At 45.0% G+C, this 22,574-nt stretch overlaps 1 long non-coding RNA gene across 1 annotated transcript in view; it reads left to right on the top strand.

Annotated features, from left to right (window-relative positions):
- Positions 1–242, top strand: part of LOC121278374 — a 30,631-nt gene extending 30,389 nt beyond the window's left edge. Inside the window, exon 3 of the long non-coding RNA XR_005943123.1 lies at positions 39–242. This is a non-coding gene — a long non-coding RNA (uncharacterized LOC121278374). The remainder of the gene's footprint in view (positions 1–38) is intronic.
- The last annotated feature ends 22,332 nt before the right edge of the window (positions 243–22,574 follow it).

Below are 22,574 nucleotides of genomic sequence, written 5' to 3'. Positions count from 1 at the left end.
AGAAAGACATTAAATTGACACCCTGTCTTTTCACTCAGGTGGACATTAAAGATTCCTCAGCACTATTTCGATGAAGAGGTGGAGAGCTGTCAGATTGTCTTGGCCGATATATATCCCTCAGCCAACATCAATGAAACAGATTAACTGGCTACTTCCCTCATCCGTTGTTCATGTGACTTTGTATTGTGCCTTTGCCTGCACTTGAACAGTGGTTAATTCTCAATAAAGTACTTCGAGGTGTTTTCCAGACATGAAAATTCCTTCTTAAAAACACAAGGTGTTTCCATTCATAATTTTAGTTGAGCACAGGTTATTTTCTTCCAACCAGCATTGTCAGTCCTTATTGGCTCAACGGGGGACAAATTAACGGAGAAAAGTATATATTCCAATTAACCGTCATACTATGTAGAATTGTAGGCTAGAATTTTGCCTGGGCTGAAAGAGCAGGGTCAGAGGCTGGGAGGGTGGAAGGGACGGGTTTGCACAGAAGTCCATCGTTCCAAATTTTATGAATGGTGACAAAGATGGAGGGCAGACTTGCCGCTACAATGGCTGCGATTTTCCGTGATGGGACCCAGCGCGGGCGGTGCGGCGGCCCAGCCAAAGGTTCAGTGACTTTCAGCGGGACCGGACAACCCTAGCAGAAGGCGGGGCCGGAAACTCTAGCCCAATGTGGGGGAGTCATCAGCCGAGCTGGTTTAGAAGGTAATTGAGCTGAAATTAAATGCCGTTGACTGGAATTTTATGGGACATTTTGCATTTTATGAATGGCGCATAGAGATCACAGGCCTTCAGAGCCATAACCAGTTAAAGTGGCAGCAACCAGATGAGGCTTCAGTGCTTCCTCTGCCAGCCAGCCTTACTGAAAGACATTGGCTTGAAGGTGAAGAGGGGGCAGAGGTTACTGTCAGCCCGCAGTGAGACACATATGAGGGTGGGAGCTACAGCAGGCGGGGATTGTGTAAATGTGAGAGCTCCAACAGAGGGAAGCTCCAAATTGCCAGGGATGCAGAGGGCCAATGGCATGTGCTCCAAAGCGAGTAGAAGGGGCAAGTTTTTGGGGTTGGTCGACTGTAAGGATATGGCAAAAGAGTGGGAGAGACCAACTGGCATTGTCAGTGCAGACTGACAATCAGCGATCTCTGTGCCTTGCTGTTGGAAGAGTTCAGATGCAGGGGTTTCTGTGGGCACCCAATGCCTGTGACCCTGAAGATCACTGCAGCACTCAGCTTTTATGAATTCAGATCTTTTTAGGGGTCCACGAAAGACTTGTGTGGGATCTTGCAGTCTGTAGGACACTGGTGCTTCAAACAGATGACCAATGCCTGGGGCTGGCTGTTTGGAGAAATGCCTTTGTTCATTGTTGCCTTTTGTGGCTTGCCATGGTCATGTGACCTCTGTGGTAATTTTGGTAAAATAAAGGAATGAAACAGAAACCATTTTTACACACCATATGAAATAGGATGCCAGGAGCATGCAGCTGAAATTGAGTCGATTTTCATAGTTGTAAGGACATTGACTGCTGGGTGAGTCAGTACGGCTTTGAATATTCCAGTGCCGGTTGCTATGGAGATGAAGGGAGATTTGAGAATGAATTGGAAACTCTTCCATTCTCAATGTCAGAAGTATCAAATTGTCACAGGGTTAAACAAGAAACCTGAACAAATAAGAATAGCAACTCTGTTATCAGAGCTGGGGAAAGAGTGCCACAGTCTGTCTTGTATCTTAGACTTCACTGAGAAGCAGAAAAGCCAGTCTTGTGAAGTTTTGGATACTTTGAAGATCCATTTTGTACCCTCTACTAATATCATTTATGAGCACTATATGTTCAACACCAGAGTTCAGGAAGAGGGGAGGGAATATTGATCATTTCGTGACTCATATGTCTCACTGAATCTTTTGAGTTTGGGCAACTGACAGATGATCTCATCAGAGATAGGATTGTCTAAGGAATAAGTGCTCCTGCTGTGAGAGCAGATCTGCTGAGAGAAGAGAAGCTTACTCTCAAGAAAGCCATTGCCGTATGCAGAAGCTCTTAATCATCAGCTGAAGAGTACCTGTATTAATGGGAGAGCTGACAATACTTTGCACTATGCTGAGAGGCTGCTCAGGCCTTCCAAGCACAAGTCAATGAAGAAGAGGAAGAACAATTTACAGAAGGGCCAGCAGAAAGATCAAAGCCAGAATAGTGGATGTAAGTAGGAAAGGAAACATATCCGACGTAGGGAAAGCAGTGCACTCTCTGCAGGAAGCTGAATCAATTTGCAAATGTTTTGCTGGAAAGAAGAAAATCAAGGCAAGCATATAAAGATGGTTGCTGGAAGGATTTCGGATGATGGCCCCGATGAATCACTTCACATCCTAGAACAGATTGGTACCATCAAGTCTCAAGGTAAAAACAGATTTTGACTGTTAGAATGATGACTGACGAAGTCAATGTGAAGTGTCAGAGAGACACTGGTGATACAGACAACATCATGAGCTTCACAGACCTGTGTGAAGTGGTTCAAGATGGTGACTCAAAAATGAAGCCACTAAAGGTAAAGCTGATACAAAGTGATGGAGCGATGCTCACCATAAGAAGGGAAACTAAGCTCAGAATCCAATGCAATGAGTTGAAAGAAGATCGTCAATTCCAGATGTCGAACACAAAGCAAAATACCCTCATCTCAGCTGAAATAAGTCAAAAGCTTGGACTGGTAACCCTGCACGTCCTGGAAAAGATTTGCAGTGTTTCAAATGGCACCAAGCTATTGACTGCTGAACAGATGCTAACAGATTACAAAGATGTTTTCCCAGGTCTCGGATGTCTCCCTGGTGAATGTCATCTGGAAGTAGATGAGAGTGTGAGACCAACTCAGCATCTCCCGAGGAGAGTTCCAGCTGGCCTCAAGTCCAGCCTGAAAGACAAGATAGAGGAACATGAAAAGATGGGAGTAATCTAGAAAGTGACAACTCCTACAGACGGGATTAGCAGCATGGTAACAGTGAAACAACCCAGAAAGCTGAGAGTGTGTATAGTTCCAAGGGACCTCAATAAAGCTTTGAACAGCTGTCACTACCCCATGCCAACCATTGCAGAAATTTTGCCTCAACTTGCCAAGAAAAAGTTCTTTATCACCCTACATGCGAAGGATGGATACTGGCAAGTGGAGTTAGATGAAGTGGAGTTAGTTTCCTGACTACATTCTGGATACCATTTGGGAGCTACAGATGGCTGCACATGTTGTTAGATATTTCTACTGCTCTGGAGGTATACTAGCCTAGAAAGCATGAGATAGTCAATGATCTACCAGGAGTGGAAATGATCGTGAATGATCTGCTCGTCAATGGATGTGGAGATATGATGGAAGAAGCTATCGCAGACCATTGTCAGAATCTATTGAGACTGCTAGAGAGAGCTCACCGCAGGAAGCTGGAGCTGAACAAGAATAAACAGCACCTGAAGAAGATTGAAGTCAAGTACATTGGTCATGTACTGACAGTAAAAGGATTTTGACCTGATCCTAATAAGGTGTGAGCTGGAACAGTGGTGCAGCAACCAACAGATGTGAAGGCAGTTCAATGATTTGTTGGATTTGTGAACTACCCAGCAGAGCTCTTGCCCAATTTGGTCATCAGAGTGTGAACCTCTGTACTGTAAAGGATGTTCAGTGATATTGGGGCACAGAACATGAAGCAGCTTTCACTCACATCAAACAACTAGTGATGATAACATCAGTGCTGAGGTATTACAATGTTAATGACAGAGTCACTCTGCAGTCTGATGCTGGTGAAGTAGGACTTGGAGCATCCCTCATGCAGCAAGAACAGCCAGTTACATTTATATCCAGAGTGTTTACTCCAACTGAACTACACTATGCGCAGAATGACAAATAGTGCTTGACTATTGTCTTTGCTTGTGAACATTTTAATCAGTATCCATTTGGGAGAGAGAAATGGAGTCTAACCACAAGCCACTGCAAAGCTTCTTTCTCAAACTACTTCTACCTGCTCCAAAGCTTTTCCAAAGGATGTTACTTTGTTCACAGAGATACCATTTGGAAGTGAAGAACAAGCAGGGGAAGTGGATGCACATCGTCGACATGCTGTCAAGAGCTGCACTCTGAAGGAATCTGATGATGTGAGTACAGAGTGTGAAATCTTCAAGATTCAATGAGAAGCAAAAGCATAACATGATCTGGAAGTCGTCAAGCCAGCAGAGACATTGGGCGGAATTTTCCATGCCTGCTGGCGTCAGGCGTGTTTGGCAGCATGAGTGGACAATGTGGCGAGCTGCCAAAAATTGGTTTCACGACATTGTGAAGCCAGTTAGCAATCATCTGCTCTGACTGCCAATGGCGGGCCGCGTTTCCCACTGTCAGACATTGGGAACTTCATTGTAATAGATCTGCACATCTTTATAAGCCCAGCTCGCCGAAAACATCCCTCCACGCTGGATCATCCGAGCACGTCAGCATGATTGTACGCCACGTGTTTCACAACAGCACATAAGCAATATGCACCTGGTGAGCTGCACTTTGCTTGGGACTTTGGGGTTTGTTTGCCTACCTCGCTACGGGAAACACTCGTCATCAGCACCAGGCTTCATAGACAGCACCACATCACTTTTAGGAGGGGGGAGTTCACGGGCAGGTCTCTACTTACGAGACCAGCTGTAAGGCTGGGGTGGCTTTTCAACGGCTGCAGGTCTGGGACTTGCTTGGGGAAGGGGGAGAAGGGGCCTCAGGCAAGGGAAGAGGCTGCAGGGTGAGGGCTGTACTGGGGAAGGTGGGTATGCCAGGGTTTTTGTGGAGGCACAAGTTGATCTGTGCAAGTGACCTCAAGTGGGTGAGGGCTGAGGAAGCAGTCTCCAGAGGAGATGAGGCCAGATGGTGATGTGAGGGTATGTGTGCAAGAATGGCTGGTGATGTCCCTTGAGTTGGCAGCGAGTGACATGCCAGTGAATGTATGATGGGCTTGAGTGTGTGAGGTTAGAGTGATGAAATGGTTGCCTTACCTTGGTGGCACGGATGAGATCTTTCATCCTTTTTCTGCACTGTGTGGCTAACCTCTTCTGTGCAGAATTGGCACCGATCACCATTGCCATCACCTACCAAGTCAGAGTGGTGAGATTGCTGGACATCCTGCAGCCAGAATGGGGGTGGAGAATATCACATTTGGCCTCCATAGTATCCAAAAGGCATTCCAAAGATGTGGACCTGAATCAGGGAGCTGCAGCCTTTTTGCCTTTTGGGGCCACGTCCTCTGTGCAGCAGTCCTGGGCTGGAAGCACTGAGAGGTGAGCGCACGGCTGCATGTTAAATATGACGCTTGGCATGAGGAAGTGGCTGCGTGGCAGCGTGGCGGGCGAATGAGAGCCAACCTGCCATCGAAACGGTGTGTTTCCCAGGAATGTATGATTAATGAGGGACAATACAACATGAAAAGCCGCCATTGCAGCCAGTGGGTGAAACATTCTTTTTCCCTCCTGCTACTGCACTTAGTGCAAATCTGGGATCATTCCACCCATTGGATCTGTCAGACAAGGGTCTGGCTCAGATCATGCAAACCTCACAATGAGATGCAACTCTCCAAGTGCTGCAGGAAGTAATGGTGAAATGATGGCCTGAAACCATCGAATACACACATGTTGCTATAAGAGAATATTGGACATATAGAGATGAAGTGATCACCCAAGATGGCATCTTGCACACAGGGACTAGAGTTATTATCCTTAAACAGAGAGAAAAGAGATTGAAGCGCATCCACACAAACCATCAAGGAATTGAGTCTAGTCTGAGGAAGGCGAGAGAAGTGCTCTACTGGTCAAACATGAACAATGAGATTCAAGACCAAATCAGCCAGTGCAATGCTTGTAATGAACATCAAGTTAAGCAAGTTAAAGAGCTGCTCATGACACACTCCAGAAAACACCAGAAAGAATAAGCAGTTTTTTTGTTCATGGGTCTGGGGCCTTGCTCTGTGGTCACAGCTACTGGAGGCTGGAGTCAATGGCAGAAAGGCTAAGGAGCCACTGTCCAGACCCAGAGTACCCTGAGAAGAGCCCCCAGAAAGGCACACTTGCACCTCCCTGCTGACTTGAGAAGGATGAGGACATGGTGGAGACTCCAGGTGCCTTGTCCCCCTCTCACCATGCCACTGCTGCATACAGCTCATGGGCAAGCTCATACAGCTGATGGTCTACAGGTCTGGACATATCTTCAGTGGTCTGCTGGATCTGGCCCTCAATGAGGGTTGCCAGTCTCTCCATGGAGGAAGTCGAGAGCGCATGCACCTGAGACATGGCAGCACACATGGCCTGAATCAACTCCTCCTTTATCTGACGTGGCTGCACATGACCTATGACAGCTCCGCCAGATGTTTCTTCACTTCCAGCTACTGCTGCAGCAGGTTCCACATGGCCAATTCCAGAAGCTTGTCATCAGCCTGGGACTCAGTATGGACCTGGCCTCCGACTGTTAGCGTCCTCATGAATGGTGCTGAATATTGTGTAATCATCAGCGAACATCTCCACTTCTGACCTGATTAACTAATGTTAATTGTTCATAATCAGCTAAACTCAGAGCCTACACTCGGGTATGATCATGCTGTAAGGGCTGTAAGTCCCTTTCTAATTTGTTTGCTGTATTTAAACAAATTACGTTAAGAACATATATTAATAGGAGGAGGCTGTTCACTCCCTTGAGCCTGTTCCACCAGTCACTTAGATCATGGCTGAGCTTTGACCTAACTCCCATCTATCCATCTTGGTTCTCTCTCTCTAAATATCCTTGTTTAAGTAAAATCTACCAAGCTCAATTTTGAAATTTTCAATTGATGCCCATTCTCAAACAACTTTTTGGGGAGAAATTCTCGATTTCCAATACCTTTTGTGTGAGGAAATGCCTCCTGACATTACCCCTGCAAAGCCTAGACCTAATTTTAAGGCTATGCCCATTGTTCGGGACTCCCCCACCAGTGGAAATATCGACTATCGACTGTATCAAATATTTTAATTATTTTAAACATCTCAATTAGATCACCCCTTAATCTTCTACACTTAGGGAATACATGCCTAGTCTATGCAACTAGTCCTCATAATTTAATCTTTTTAACCTTTTAGAAATATTACTGTTGAAAGTTGCCTTTAAATTAAGGCTGGAAGTCAGAATTTAGATTCAGATTTTAATTAGGTTTTCCAAATCTAGAAGCAGGACAAATCTGTCAGGAAGGTGAGCCTCTGATTAATCTCCATTGATTGAGGTTATGGGACTGGAATGAATGATTTCAGCAACACAATACAGGCCGAGAGCACTTTCACAGATACCTGCATAAAATAGGTTTTACTTCCATTACTGAGTAATATCAGATTCACAATCTAGAATTAGAAACATGTCTGTATTTCTCCTGTCCATTAAATAAATCCACTGGTTACATTAATTCCAGAAACAAATTTAAGCGGAGAAAATGGAGTAAACTCGTTGATGAACTTGCCCACGTTGTTCCAGTGAATGCTGAACTGTGGGCAAAGAACATACCATCCCAACTTAGATAGATGTCGCCCTTGCCTTCACTGTCGCTGGATCAAAATCCTGGAAGTCCCTCCTTAACAACACTGTGTGTGCACCTGCACCACATGGACGGCAGTGGTTCAAGAAGGTGGCTCACCACCACTTTCTTAAGTGTAACGAAGAATGGGCAATAAATGCTGGTATCACCAATGGCAGCCACATGCCAAGACTGAGTAAAATAAGTTCTATGTTTTGGACATGTGTTGTTTCAGAATGGGGGTCAGCCATTACAATAAAACAATGCATGCCTTCCTATGTTAGTAATCCTGAAGGGGTTCATTCATTTCAAGAGGTCAATTGAAAAGGGATTGAGCCAACTTCTCTTTACTAACTCCTAAATGTCCCAGTGTGCCATTTTAAGCCATTGACAAAATTACTTCACATGGTGTTTGGTTGACAAGCAATGAGTCTTACTGGAAACAGTGAAAAAATGTGACTGTGTCCTCCACATCGCCTTGCTCAAATGTTAAAAAAAAGGATGGTAAGAACTCCTAGCTGATCAATTTCTGTTCGTTTTATAGAGACCAAGGTACTTGAGGCGATTTAAAAGTTTTCAATGGGCTTCCTTGAATGGTGGTGACTTTGTTTAAACTATAATAAAAGCTGTAATGGATATTTAGATCTTTATTTCATTTCCTCATTGCATGGCTCCTGAGGCCGGGCCATGGCAGATACTGGGTGAGATGGTATGGAGAGCATAGGGGCAAAGAGTGGTTGCTGGTGGTGCATGGGTTAGTTTTAAGTTGGCATTAAGTTGGCATTAGGCTATAAGAGGCCATGGGGGTAGCTTGGGGGCATGTGGGTTGGCATGAGTTGGCACAGAGGCATGGAGGTGGCATGGGAAGTGGATGGGAAGGGTGCTGGGGTGAGGGCTAGAGGGCCTAAAATTTAAGGGCGCAACTGGGACAAAGTCCCAGAGAACCCAGGTGGGCCTTTTAACCAGCCCACCTCAGCACTTGGCAATCTCTGCGGCCATCTCCAATCGGCATCCAGGGGTGGTGGGCCCTACTCCATTCTGAAATTTCCTGAAGTGCAACCCGCCTCAGGGGCAAAAATCCCGCTCCATGTCTCTCCTCTGAATCCCCTTCACCGAGGCCACCAATGTGGTGTGCAAGAACCTTGGAGCATGCTCTTTCCCTTTTTTAGCAGTTCTTCAATATTTTCCCATGTCAGAGTGACTTGTACCTGGAAACCCAACACTTCTGCCAACCACAATGCATCTCCCCTTTACACAGGAAAGGGACGCAGGCTGGTTTTAAGTATGGCAGATGGCAGCCTAACTTTCACATATGACCATTTTGGGCCTTTTGTTAATGCAAGCAGTCACCCAACAGTGCACTGCAATCATGGTCATGTACAGGCAGCATAGTGTTGGCATGCTGACTGTATCACATTGAATAGCTATGGGGAAGAAGGCTAACTGTGCATCACAGGTACCCCCACCTATTTTTGGAGCTCTTCAATTTAGCCCCCTAAGGGTTCACAGATGCTTGGGAGACCTGAACCAAAAGCTGGGGTTCAGGCTCCAATGGTTAATCTAGGGGTTCACAGCTGCCTACCAGCAGCTGTAATGTCTGTATACAAATGTTGTTGATCACCAAATTGAGAACCACCCTTCTCTGCTTCCTCCCGAACATAAACACAATGAGATACAAACTCCAACATGCACATTTTCATAACCCCTGTGCCTGAGGTGCCCACCATATTGCTCCTTGGGCCATACCACCATCAGACATGTGAGGCATGAAGAGTCAATGACAACTTGTCTCCAGTTAACTGAGCTGGGATGGGTGATCCTAGGCCAGTGAGGAGGGCAGGGTGGTGGAGTGGGGCGGGAGGGAGATCAGAAACCAGCATGGAGAGGTGGGGAGCAATCTTGGAGATTTGGGAGGTGGCGGGAAGTGGGGGACCGGTGAGATGAAGAGCAATGGCCAATGTAGGATTAACAAGAGCACTCCGAGCACAAGCTAGTTCTTGTATCCTTTATTAACATCTATTCTGATTGAGTGGGCATCCTGATATTTTAATTCTTCCTGGATTCTGTGTGACTTGCTCTGTAGTAACTGAGCACTTAGGTAAAAAGTCATCTTTTGGCTATAGGGGAAAAGTCTGAGCAATAATAGCAATTTGCCTTCTGGTCTTCATTGTGTAAGCTCATGACGCATTTGCGAAAGGGATAGATTTAGATATATTTAGCAAGGAGAGAATAATTATTGCCATCCCTTAAGGTGTGAAAGTTTCTCGTTGATTAGCCGGTCTCTACGGAGGATCAATTATATGAGTAACTCTAAATCTTTGAGCCTTTGGCTCTATCTTCTTTAGAATGGGAGACCGTAAAGGAATTACCATAGCTAATTCCTCACTAAATGCTTTTCATTTTACCTGTGATGCAGTAGCCCACCTTTAGTCTGTATATAGCAGGTATAATTCCCTCACCTCCATTCACTGCTCTGTATGTAGAACTAAAGTTCACTTGAATTCACACTTAGCAGGGTATTCTCAACCATCTTTTAGCCAGAATTCTCTAGATGTTGCCTTGCCTATCATGACAGTATTCCAATTGGTGGGACACATGACAAGTTCAATCAAATCTGTCCATTGGGAAACGAACAGGATCGAGTGCAACATTAGTTTAACATCTTGGCTGATTATGCTCTGTACTGAAGCTAATATGAAGTGGGTGTAAAACCAACATTATATCCAATCCCTTAGGATTCATGCCTAGTGAAGTAGGTTAAAATTACACTTGAAATAGTCCAACAAACGTTGAACTAGCAGAATGTGGAGTGTGCATCCTGTTGCACAGGGGAACAGGCAAATACTTCTGTGGTTGCAGATGTGAACTCTGAATAGTACAATGCCTCCCTCGTGCTCGGGTCCAGGAGGTCACTGAATGGCTCCAGAGCACCCTGAGGAGAGAGGGTAAACTGTCAGAGTTTGTATACAGTATTGGTACCAATGGCATAGGTAGAAAGAGGGATGAGTTCCTGTGGGCAGATTTTAGGGACCCAGGAAGGAGGCTATCAAGCAGGACCTCAAAAGTAGCAATCCCAATTATTCCTAGTACCATGCGCAGTGATAGTAGAAATAGGGTAGAGCAGATGAATGTGTGGCTGGAGGGGTGGTGCTGGGAGGAGAACTTTAGATTCATTAGATATTGGGGCTAGTTCTGGTGGAGGTAGCACCTGTACGGGTCGGATAAGTTGCACCCAACCAGAGCTGGCATCAATGTCCTCACAGAGAGGTTTACAAGTGCTTTTAGAGGAGGGTTTAAACAAACTTGGGTGGGGAGGGGGCGGGAACCAGTATGTAGCATTTGAAAGGAGAAACAAGTTACATAAAGGATTGAGAGGGACAGAAAGCACCAGAGTAGGAAATAGTCAGATATTAGATGGGGTCAGAGTAAGAAGGAATGCAGTAACATCCAAATTGGGTTTATAGTGCATTTGTGTAAACTCACAAAGTGAACACAGATAACCTCTTCGAATATGATGTGGCAATAATATAGACCTGACTGGACTGGGCACTAAATGTTCCTGGTTACAAGGTGTTCAGGAAAGATGGGAAAGAAAGGAAAGAAGGGTGGCGGGTAGGTGGGAGATGTGTTGATTAAGGATAGTACAGTGCTGGAGAGAGAGGATGTTCTGGAGGGGTCAAGGACAGAATCTATTTGGTTAGAGTTAAGAAACAATTGGGGTAGCATTACACTATTCGATGGGCCACAAACTAGTGGGAAAGATCTAGAGGAATGAATTTGGGGAAAGAGATGCAAAATCTACCAAGTAATGATAATGGAGGATTTTAATTATCCTAGTGTAGACTGAGATAGTAATAGCGTAAAGGGAAAAGATAGGGAAGAGTTTGTGAGGTGTGTTCAGGGAAATTTTCTTGATCAGTATGTGTCTGGTCCAACAAGCTAGGATGCATTGCTAGATGTGGCTTTGGGAAATGAGGTGTGTCAAGTGGATCAAGTGCTGGTAAGGGAGAATTTAGGGAATAGTGATCATTGTATCATTAGGTTTAGGTTAGCTATAGGAAAGGACAAGGGGTATTCAAAGTAAAAATACTTAACTGAATGAAGGCCAACTTCAATGGAGTGAGAACAGGTCTGGCCTAGCTAAATTGGAAGCAAAGAAGGACAGGAAAAGCTATAATGACCAATGGGCTGCTTTAAAGAGGGATGGTTTAGATACAGTCGAGGAACATTCCCAGAAAGGGAAAGCTAGGGCAAACAAAGCCAGAGCTCCTAGATGACAAAAGAGATAGAAATTAAGATGAAACAGTAAAAGGATATGTACAACAGGTTTTAAGTTGATAATACAAGTGAGAACCAGGCTGAATATGTAAAGTTCAGAGAGGAAGTGAAACAGGAAGCAAGAGAGACAAAGAGAGAGAAATGGCCTAGCAAGCGATTCAGTTGCCAAGAATTTGTGTCATCACCTTCTCAATCGCAATTAGGGATGGGCAGTAAGTGCTGGCCTTGCCAGCAATGCCAACATCTCATAAATAAACAATTTTATGGAGGGTGCAAGATGCGAGGCTGTCCAGGACAGCACTGATTTAGTTGAGATAATAAAGGCAATGAATGAGGGCTTCAGCAGCAGGTAAGCTGAGGTAGGGGCGATGTTGACAACATTACAGAGATAGAATTAGGTGCTCTGGATGGAGCAGATAAGGGGTTGGAAATTCATATCAGGGACAAACAGGACACCAAGGCTGTGAACTGTCAAGTTCAACCTGAGACAGTGGCCCAAGGATGGGGTTGATAGCTAAGGAATGGAGTTTGTGGCTGGGATTGAAGTAATTTCTGCCTTCCCGATATTTCATTGGAAGAAATTCCTACCTATCCAGTATAGGATGTCAGACAAGCTTGACGTTATAAAACAACAAAAGAGTAAGACGGGTGGTGATGAGTAAAGCTGGGTGTCGTTAGCATACATGCGAAACCTGAGCTGTTTACAGATTGGGTTGCTGAGGGGCAGCATGAAGAAATGGAAGGGGGTAGTACAAGTGCAGATCCTTGGGGACATCAGAGGTAACGGTATGGGAGCAGGAAGAGAAGCTACTGCAAGTTATTCTCTAGCTATGACTGGATAGATAAGAATGGAACCAAGTGAGGGTTGTCGCACCCAGCTGGACGATGGTGGATAATATTGTGGTTATTTGTATCAAAGCCTGCACACAGTTTGAGATGGATGAGAAAGAATGGCACACTTAGGTCTCAGTCACAACGGATGTTGTTTGTGGAATTGATAAGGACTGTTTCAGTACTGTGGTTGAAGTGGAAGTTGATTGGTGGAATTCAAACATGGAGTTCTGGGATGGATGGTGAGAGGAGAGAGCCAAACCTATCCAATAAACTGACCACAAAAACTAGGCTGACATTCCTGTGCAGGGCTAAGGGAGTGCTGCACTGTTGGAGGTGTTATCTTTCAGATATGACATTAAACTATCTAGCCATCTATCTATCCCATCTATCCTATCTATCCCACCTATCCTAGCTATCCCACCTAGCCTCTCAACTATGCGGAAAAGATTCTAATGCATTATTTTGAGGAAGAGGAGGGGAGTTTTCTCCAGTGTCCGGGCCAATATTTATCCCTCAACCAATATCACTTGAAAAAACAGATCATCTAGTCATTATCACATTGCTATTTGTGGGAGCTTGCTGTGTTTACAAATTGGCTGCCACCTTTTCCTACATTGTAACGGTGACTACACTTCCTAAGCCGTTCATTGGCTGTAAAACGCTTTGGAATGTCCCGAAGGTTAGAAAGGCACTGTATGAATATAAGTCTTTTTTCTTTAAAATCTTCCACTCCAATGCAGACCATCATCCAGTACTACCAAAATTGAGGACCATCCGGGCCTGCTACCAAAACCCAGGACCATCCCCCACTGCTACCAAAACCCAGGACCATCCCCCACCGCTACTGTAGTAATTGTAGCTTTAAGGAATGTAGTGGCTGTAGCTTTAAGACTTACTGTGTTGTATAGTATCATATAACAGTGTGAACGAATCAGGTCTAAGCATGGAGAACCTTAGAGGGTGAGTTTTTCTTCTAGTTGTGGAGCTGGATGGAAAAATGTAACTGCTGTTGCAGTCTGTAAATAAAGTTTGATGTTTCTAATGAGAATCCTTTCTGGAAAATCAAGTCCATAACAAACTGGTGACAAGGATAAGTTGGGTCTGACGTTGTCCCTCGCCCAATGACTGTGAGTATCTTGTTTAAACAGACAAAAAGGAAGATATATTCACCAGATATGCCACAAGTGGTATTGTCACTGGACTAATAATCCAGAGTCCCAGAGGAATGCTCGGGGGACCCAGGTTTGAATCCCGTGATGGCAGATGGTGGAATTTCAATTGAATAAAAAATCTGGAATTAAAAGGATAACAATGACCATGAAACCATTGTCGATTGTTGTTAAAACCCATCTGGTTCACTAATGCTCTTTAGGGAAGGAAATCTGTAATCCTTATGTGACTCCAGACTTGCAGCAATGAGGTTGACTCTTAAATGCCCTCTGAGATGGCCTATTAAGCCACTCAGTTGTATCAAACCACTACAAAGACACAAAAAAGGAATGAAACTGGACAGATCACCAAGCATCGACCTAGGCACAGGAAACAACAACAGCAAACTCAGCCCTGTCAACCCAGCAAAGTCCTCCATACTAACATCTGGGTGCTCATGCCAAAATTGGTAGAGCTGTCTCACAGACTAGTCAAGCAACAGCCTGACATAGCCATCCTCATGAAATCATATCTTACAGATAATGTCCCAGACACCACCATCACCATCTCTGGGTATGTCCTGTCCCACCAACAGGACAGACCCAGCAGACGTGGCAACACAATGGTATGCAGTTGGGTGGGAGTTGCTCTGGAAGTCCCCAACTTTGACTCCAGATCCCATGAAGTTTCATGGCATCAGGTCAAACATGGGCAAGGAAACCTTCTCCTGGTTACCACGTACCGCCCTTCCTCAGCTAATGAATTAGTGCTTCTGCATATTGAACAGCACTTGGAGGAAGCACTAAGGGTGGAAAGGGCATAGAATGTACTCTGGGACTTCAATGCCCATCACCAAGAGTTGTTCAGTAGCACCACTACTGGTTGAGCTGGCTGGTACAGCTTCGGGGTCTGTGGCAGATGGTGAGTGAAAGAACAAGAGGAACATACACACTTGACCTCATCCTCACCAACCTGCCTGCTGCAGATGCATCTGTCCATGACAGTATCGGTAGGAGTGACCACCACACAGTCATTGTGGAGACAAAGTCCTGCCTTCACATTGAGGTTACCCTCCATTGTGTTGTGCGGCATTACCACTGTGCTAAATGGGATAGATTTCAAACCGATCTAGCAACTCAAGACTTGGACACCCATGAGGCACTGTGGGCCATCAGCAGCAGCAGAATTGTACTCAAACACAATCTGTAATTTTTTGGCCTGGCATTTCCCCCCCAACTATACCGTTACCATCAAGCCAGGGGATCAACCCAGGCATTCCAGGCAGCACCAGGCATACCTAAAAATGAGATGTCAACCTAATAAAGCTACAACACAGGACTACTTGTGTGCCAAACAGGAAAAGCAGCAAGTGTAGACAGAGCTAAGCGATCCCAAAAACCAACGGATCAGATCTAAGCTGTGCAGTCCTGCCACATCCAGTTGTGAATGGTGGTGGACAATTAAACAACTCACATCAGAATGATGCTCCACAAATATGTCCTGTACACAAGGAGCAGGACAAATTCAACCTTGCCAATTACTGCCCCATCAGTCTACTCTCCATCATCAGTAAAGTGATGGAAGGTGTCATCAACAGTGCTATCAAGCAGCACTTGCTTAGCAATAACCTGCTCACTGATGCCCAGTTTGGGTTCTGCCAGGGCCACTCAGCTCCTGACCTCATTAGAGCCTTGGTTCAAACATGGACGAAAGATCTGAACACCCGAAGTGAATTGAAAATGCCTGCCTTTGACTCAAGGCGACCGAATGTGGCATTAAGGAGCCCTATAAAATTGAGTCAATGGGAATCAGGGGGAAAACTCTCCACTGGTTGGAGTCATACCTAGCACAAAGGAAGATGGTTGTGGTTGTTGGAGATCAATCATCTCAACTCCAGGACATCACTGCAGGAATTCCTCAGCATCGTGCCCTAGGCCCAATGATCTTCAGCTGCTTCATCAATGACCTTCCTTCCATCATAAGGTCAGAAGTGGGGACTTTCACTGATGATTGCACGATGTTCAGCACCACTCACGACTTCTTAGATACTGAAGCAGTCCATGTCCAAATGCAGCAAGAACTGGATAACATACCAGGCTTGGGCTGACAATTGGCAAGTAGCATTGTGCCGCACAAGTGCCAGGCAATGACCATCTCCAACAAGAGAGAATCTAACTATCCCCCCTTGACGTTCAATGGCATTACCATCACTGAATCCCCCACTATCAACATCCTGGGGATTACCATTGACCGGAAGCTGAACAGGACTAGCCATATAAATACTGTGGCTACAAGAGCAGGTCAGAGGCTAGAAATCCTGCGGCGAGTGACTCACCTCCTGACTCCCCAAAGCATGTCCACCATCTACAAGGCACAAGTCAGGAGTCATAGAGTCATAGAGATCTACAGCACAGAAAAAGGCCCTTCAGCCCATCGAGTCTGCGCCGGTCAATCAAGTACCTAACTATTCTAATCCCATTTTCCAGCACTAGGCCCATAGCCTTGTATGCCATGGCATCGCAAGTGCACATCCAAACACTTCTTAAATGTTATGAGGGTTTCTGCCTCTACCACCCTTTCACCCTCTGGGTGAAAAAAGTCTTCCTCACATCCCCTCTAAACCTTCTACCCCTTATTTTAAATCTATGCCCCCTGGTTGTTGAGCCCTCCACCAAGGGGAAAAGTTCCTTCTTTTCTACCCTACCTTTGCACACCTCAATCATGTCCCCCCTCAATCTCCTCTGCTCCAAGGAAAATAACCCCAGTCTATCCAATCTCTCCTCATAACTAAAACTCTCCAGTCCAGGCAATACCCTGATAAATCTCCTTTGCACACTCTCTAGCGCAATCACATCCTTCCTATAATGCAGGTCCAGAACTTCAAGCAATGCCCTAGCTGTGTCCAGCATAACTCTCTGCTCTTATATTCTATGCCTCAACTAATAAAGGTAAGCATCCCATATGCCTTCTTAACCACCTTATCTACCTGTCCCGCTACCTTAAGGGACCAGTGAACATGCACATCAAGGTCTCTCTGATCGTCAGTACTTCCCAGGGTCTTGCCATTCATCGTATGTTCCTGTGTCTTGTTTGTCCTGCCCAAGTGCATCATCTCACACTAATCCAGAGTAAATTCCATTTGCCATCGATCAGCCCATCTGACCAGCCTGTCTATATCCTCCTGTAAAAGTGTAAAGCTATCCTCCTCACTAATTACCACCCCACCAATTTTTGTGTCATCTGCAAACTTACTGATCAACCCTCCTACATTCAAGTCTAAATCATTTATATATACCACAAACAGCAAGGGATTCAACACCGATCCCCGTGGAACCCCACTGGGCACAGGCCTCCAGTCACAAAAAACACCCCTCGACCATCGCCCTCTGCTTTCTGCCAATTGGCCACTCAGCCAATTCTAGATCCAATTTGCCAAATTGCCTTGGATCCCATGGGCTCTTACCTTTGTTATCTGACTCCCATGCGGGTCCTTATCAAAAACCTTGCTGAAATCCAAGTAGACAAAGTCAAATACATCGCCCGCATCTATACGTCACTTTGAAAAATTCAATCAAATTGATCAGACATGAACTCCCCTTAACAAAACCATGCTGACTGTCCTTGATTAATCCCAGCCTCTCCAACTATAGATTAATTCTGTCCCTCAGAATTGCTTCCAATAGTTTCCCCACTACTGAGGTTAGACTGACTGCCCTGTAGTTCCCTGGTTTATCCCTTCCTTCCTTCTTGAATAACGGTACCACATTGGCTGTCCTCCAGTCCTCTGGCACCTCTCCTGTGGCCAGAGAGGTATTGAAAATTATTGCCAGCACCCCTGCTATCTCCTCCCTTACTCCACTCAACAGCCTGGGATACATTTCATCCGGGCCTGGAGATTTATCTACTTTTAAGTCTGCCAGACCACTTAGAACCTCCTCCCTTTCTATGTTAATTTCTTCAATTATATAACAGTCCTTCTGCCTGCTTTCCATACCCACGTCGTCCCCTTCACTTGTGAACACCGACATAAAGTATTCTCTTAGAATTCTACCTACGTCTTCTAGCTCCACACATAAATTACCACAATGGTCCTTAATGGGCCCTACTCTTTCTCTAGTTATCCTCTTACCTTAATGTACTTGTAAAAACTGGAATATCTTGGCCCTGTACTCTCCCTATTTCCTTCTTGAATGGGTCCCACTGCTCTGACGCATATTTACCCAGAAGTAGCTGCTCCCAGTGCACTCTGGCCAAATCGTATCTGATCTTATTAAAATCGGCTTTCCCCCAATTTAGAACTCTGATTTCTGGCCCATCCTTGTCCTTTTCCATAACAACCTTGAACCTAATAGAGTTATTATCACTATCTGCAAAATGCTCCCCCACTGACACCTCTACCACTTTCCTGGCTTCTTTCCCTAAAATTAAGTCCAGGACCACCCATCCGTCTCTTGTAGGACCCTCTATGTACTGGCTTAAAAAGCTCTCCTGGATGCATTTTAACAATTCCACTCCCTCTAAGCCTATCATACTATAACTAACCCAGTTGATGTTGGGGAAGTTGAAATCCTCCGCTTTTACTACTCTATTATGTGTGATGGAATACTTCTCACTTGTCTGGGTGAATGCAGCTCCAAAAACACTCAAGAAGCTTGACAATATCCAAGACAAAGCAACCCACTTGATTGGCACCACATCCACAAACATAAACTCCCGCCCCCTACCGATGCTCAGTATCTGCAGTGTGTACCATCTACAAGATGGCACTGCAGAAACTCATACACTGCAAGGATCCCTCTGGTCAAAGTTTGTACCTCTGGAAAATTATGAAGAGAAGTAGAACAAATTTAATGTCACTCTGAATAAACAGAAGAACCAGTTGGTAGAGAAGATGCAGCAATGTTCAAGGTTCCAAGCGGAAGCAAAAAGATACAAGAATGAGACAGGAGAGCTGAAGAATCAACTGAATGAAACAAAAGAGGCATTAGAAGGAAAAGTCATGGAACTTTCCAAAATGCAAGTGGGTGATGAAGCCATGGATAGCTCAAATCCTGAACTGAACCAAGTTGAGATTTCGCCTGTAAAAAGCCTGCCTGACTGTGAAGTCAAAATGAAGGACAAGACTAAACTCTGTGCTAAACAGAAGACAAGAATGAAGGTGGTTCTGAAAAGACAATGAAGGACACCCCACATTACTACAGGTTCAACACCTTCAGAATTACTTATGAAGAGCCACCTTCATACAAGATTAAGCCTGGTAATTCCCAATTTGTAGGGAAGGTGGAGAAAAGTCAAGGGAATCAAAAGGTGACTCATGATTTGCATAGTCAAGAGTGAGAATTTACTGATGGTGAAGCCGTATGTGTACAAAACTTTGGTGGTGGTTTGAGTTGGTTACCTGGTGTAATAGTTTCTGTGACCAGACCCTTGTCATACCATGTAGAAGTGGTGGTCTGGATCACCCGTAAACACATGGATCATTTGAGAAGAAGGGAGATACCCCAACAAATCGATGTTCCACCAATAACCATTGTAGACCTGTGGTCCCTGTTGAAGTTGTTCAACCAAGGATAGACATACCAGATGTCTCTGTTGGAGTAGATACACTGAACTGCCTGTGCCTAAAGAGGTACCTGATGCTGCTGCAGTTCTAGATAATGTGGATCCTGTAAGAGATTCAAAAGTTGTGGAACTATGATGTTCCACTCAGATCAGGAACCTACCTGAGGCACTGAACTTATAAGTCCATGGCACATGTATATATCTATAATGGCATGAAGATAGATGATCTTGTAAATGCAAACTGTACAAAAAAATTCTAGGAGAGGAATGTAGTAGCTTTAAGGAATGTAGTGCCTGTAACTTTGAGATTTATTGTGATGTATAGTATCTCGTGACAGTGTGAACAAATCAGCTCTAAGCACGGAGAACCTTAGAGGGGGAGTTCTTCTTCTGGTTATGGAGCTGGTTGGAAGCATGTAACTGCTGCTGCAGCCTGTAAATAAAGTTTGATGTTTCTAATGAGAACCCTGTCTGGAAAATCAAGCCCATAACAGCTACCAAAGCCAAGAACCACCCCCCACCAAGTGCTGCCAAAACCCAGGACCAGCCCCCACTGATACCAAAACCCAGGACCCCCCAACCCCACCTGTACCAAAACCTAGGAGCACACTTAATGATACCAAAACCCAGGACCATCCCCATTTGCTACAAAAACCCAGGACCCCACTCCCCCACCGCTACAAAAACCCAGGACCCCATCCCCCACTGCTACCAAAACCCAGGACCCCACCCCCACTGCTACCAAAACCCAGGATTCCACCCCCCACTGCTACCAAAACTCAGGACCCCATTCACCACTGTTACCAAAACCCAGGATTCCACCCCCACCCCACTGCTACCAAAACCCAGGACCCCATCTACCGCTGCTCCCAAAACCCAGGACCCCATCCACCACTGCTACCGAAACCCAGGACCCTATCTACCACTGATACCAAAACCCTGGACCCCATCCTCCACTGCTACCAAAACCCTGGACCATCCTCATTTGAGACCAAAACCCAGGACCCCATTCCCGCTGCTACTAAATCCCAGGAGCACCCCCCACCCCAGTGCAACCAAAACCCAGGACCTCCCAAACCCCACTGCTACCAAAGCCCTGGACCCCAGCCCCCCACTGCTATCATAACCCAGGGTCATCCTCATTTGCTACCAAAACCCAGGACCCCACCCCCCACTGCTACCAAAACCCAGGACCACCCCCCACTGCCACCAAAACCCAGGAACCCACCCACCACTGCTATCAAAACCCAGGACCCCACCCCACACTGCTATCAAAACCCAGGTCCATCCTCATTTGCTACCAAAGCCCAGGACCACCCCCCACTGCTAGCAAAACCCAGGTCCATCCTCATTTGCTACCAAAACCCAGGACCACCGACCACTGCAACCAAAACCCCAGAACACCCCCCCCACTGCTACCAAAATCCAGGATCACCCACCTGCACTATCAAGGAGTACTTCTACCATCACCTTGGACTGATGCCAAGTCTAACTAACTCTTCTTTCACCTTCCATGGGCACTAGGTACCAAATAACTACCTTCAACCAGTTCATATTGCACAGCATCTTGCTTTGCACAGTTTTCACAGAAGAGTTGACAGTGTGATGGAATTCAGTTTGATTTACGTGGCTACAGTAACTCAGAGAAACAGAAGCTATTTTCTGTGTGGTATTACTGGCTTGCAGTTACAAATTATATTCTCTGATCACCATCAGCAGTGCCATGGGATACCAATTAACATCTTAGTCTGAACCCAGCACAATGACACACTTCATTGCTGTAACAAAGGAACTTAAAAGAATGAAGATAAGTTCAAGAGGAAAGTAATTTGATATAAATGAGATGTAATTAAATTCAAAGAAATGTCATTAAAATTATATATTTAACATTTTATTAAAAGTACTTGAATTAGCTTAGCTCCTAACTATGTGGGAATCGTATTAATATAAATAAAGTGCCATCAGTGTAATATAGTTCCTGTGATAGCTGTCTTCATGAAAATGAGTATACTTAAACTACATCTAACTCAAATGTTAACAATTTTAAGAGCATGAAACAACATAAGTCATCATTACGATGTTTGGAATCCTACATAAATAATGTACCTCCCTTGACATTGCTGAAAGATAACAATGGGTTGACTTCAAACCTTAGGATAGTGAAGATAATGGGAACTCATGGCCCCTTGTCCAAGTATATAATCTATACAATTACATTGCTCACACAAAGCAATCAGAAAACCAGCAAAGCTCTCCATTCCTTCATACAGACACAAAGCTTTTTACTTTATTTCTCTTTCGCATGAAAAATTAAACCAAAGCCCCATCTGCCCTCTCAGGTGGATATAAAAGATCCCATGGCACTAGTTCAAAGACAAGGAGGGGAGCTCTCACCGGTGTCCTGGCCACTGACATAAAATTGATTAATTGGTCATTATCATATAGCTGTTTGTGGGATCTTACTGTGCACAGACTGGCTGCCATGTTTCCAACATTTCAACAGTAACTACACTTCAAAATTCTTAATTGACTGTAAAGTGCTTTGAGATGTCCAGTGGTCATGAACTTGCTATATAAATGCACGCTTCTTTTCTTTCTTTACCAATAAGTCATTTAAAAAGAATGTATATAGAATTATATAGAATTGATAATTCTGCCCAACAGATGTAATTTGGTGCTTATGTTCCACACAAGCCTTCCCCCTCTCTCCTCATCTCACCCTATCAGCATATCCTTCTATTCCTTTCTTCCTTATGCACTTATACAGCTCCCCCTTAAATGCATCTATGCTATTCACCCCAATGGCTCCTTGTGGTAACGAGTTCCATGTTCTGAACAATCTCTGGGTAAGAAGGTTCCCCTGAATTCCCTATTATAGGGGTTCTCAACCAAGTGTCTGGGGACCCCTAGAGCTTCTTTTTTTCTTTTTATTCTTTAACAGGACATCAGTGCCACTGGCTGGGCCAGCATTTCTATTGCCCATCCTTAATTGTCCTTGAAAAGGTGATGATGAACTGCCTTCTTGAACCTCTATATTCCATGTGGCGTTGGCATACCAACAGTGCTGTAAGGGAGGGAGTTCCAGGATTTTGACCCAGTGACAATGAAGGAACAGTGATATAGTTCCAAGGTGTGTGGCTCGGAGGGGAACTTGCAGGTGGTGGTGTTCCCATGCATCTGCTGCCCCTTCTAGGCACTGGAGGTTGTGCGTTTGGAAGGTG

The sequence above is a fragment of the Carcharodon carcharias genome, chromosome 5 (genome assembly GCF_017639515.1).
Source record: "Carcharodon carcharias isolate sCarCar2 chromosome 5, sCarCar2.pri, whole genome shotgun sequence".
NCBI lineage: Eukaryota > Metazoa > Chordata > Chondrichthyes > Lamniformes > Lamnidae > Carcharodon > Carcharodon carcharias.
The sequence above is the reverse complement of the archived record's forward strand: the minus strand, read 5'-3'. Positions and strand labels throughout refer to the sequence as shown.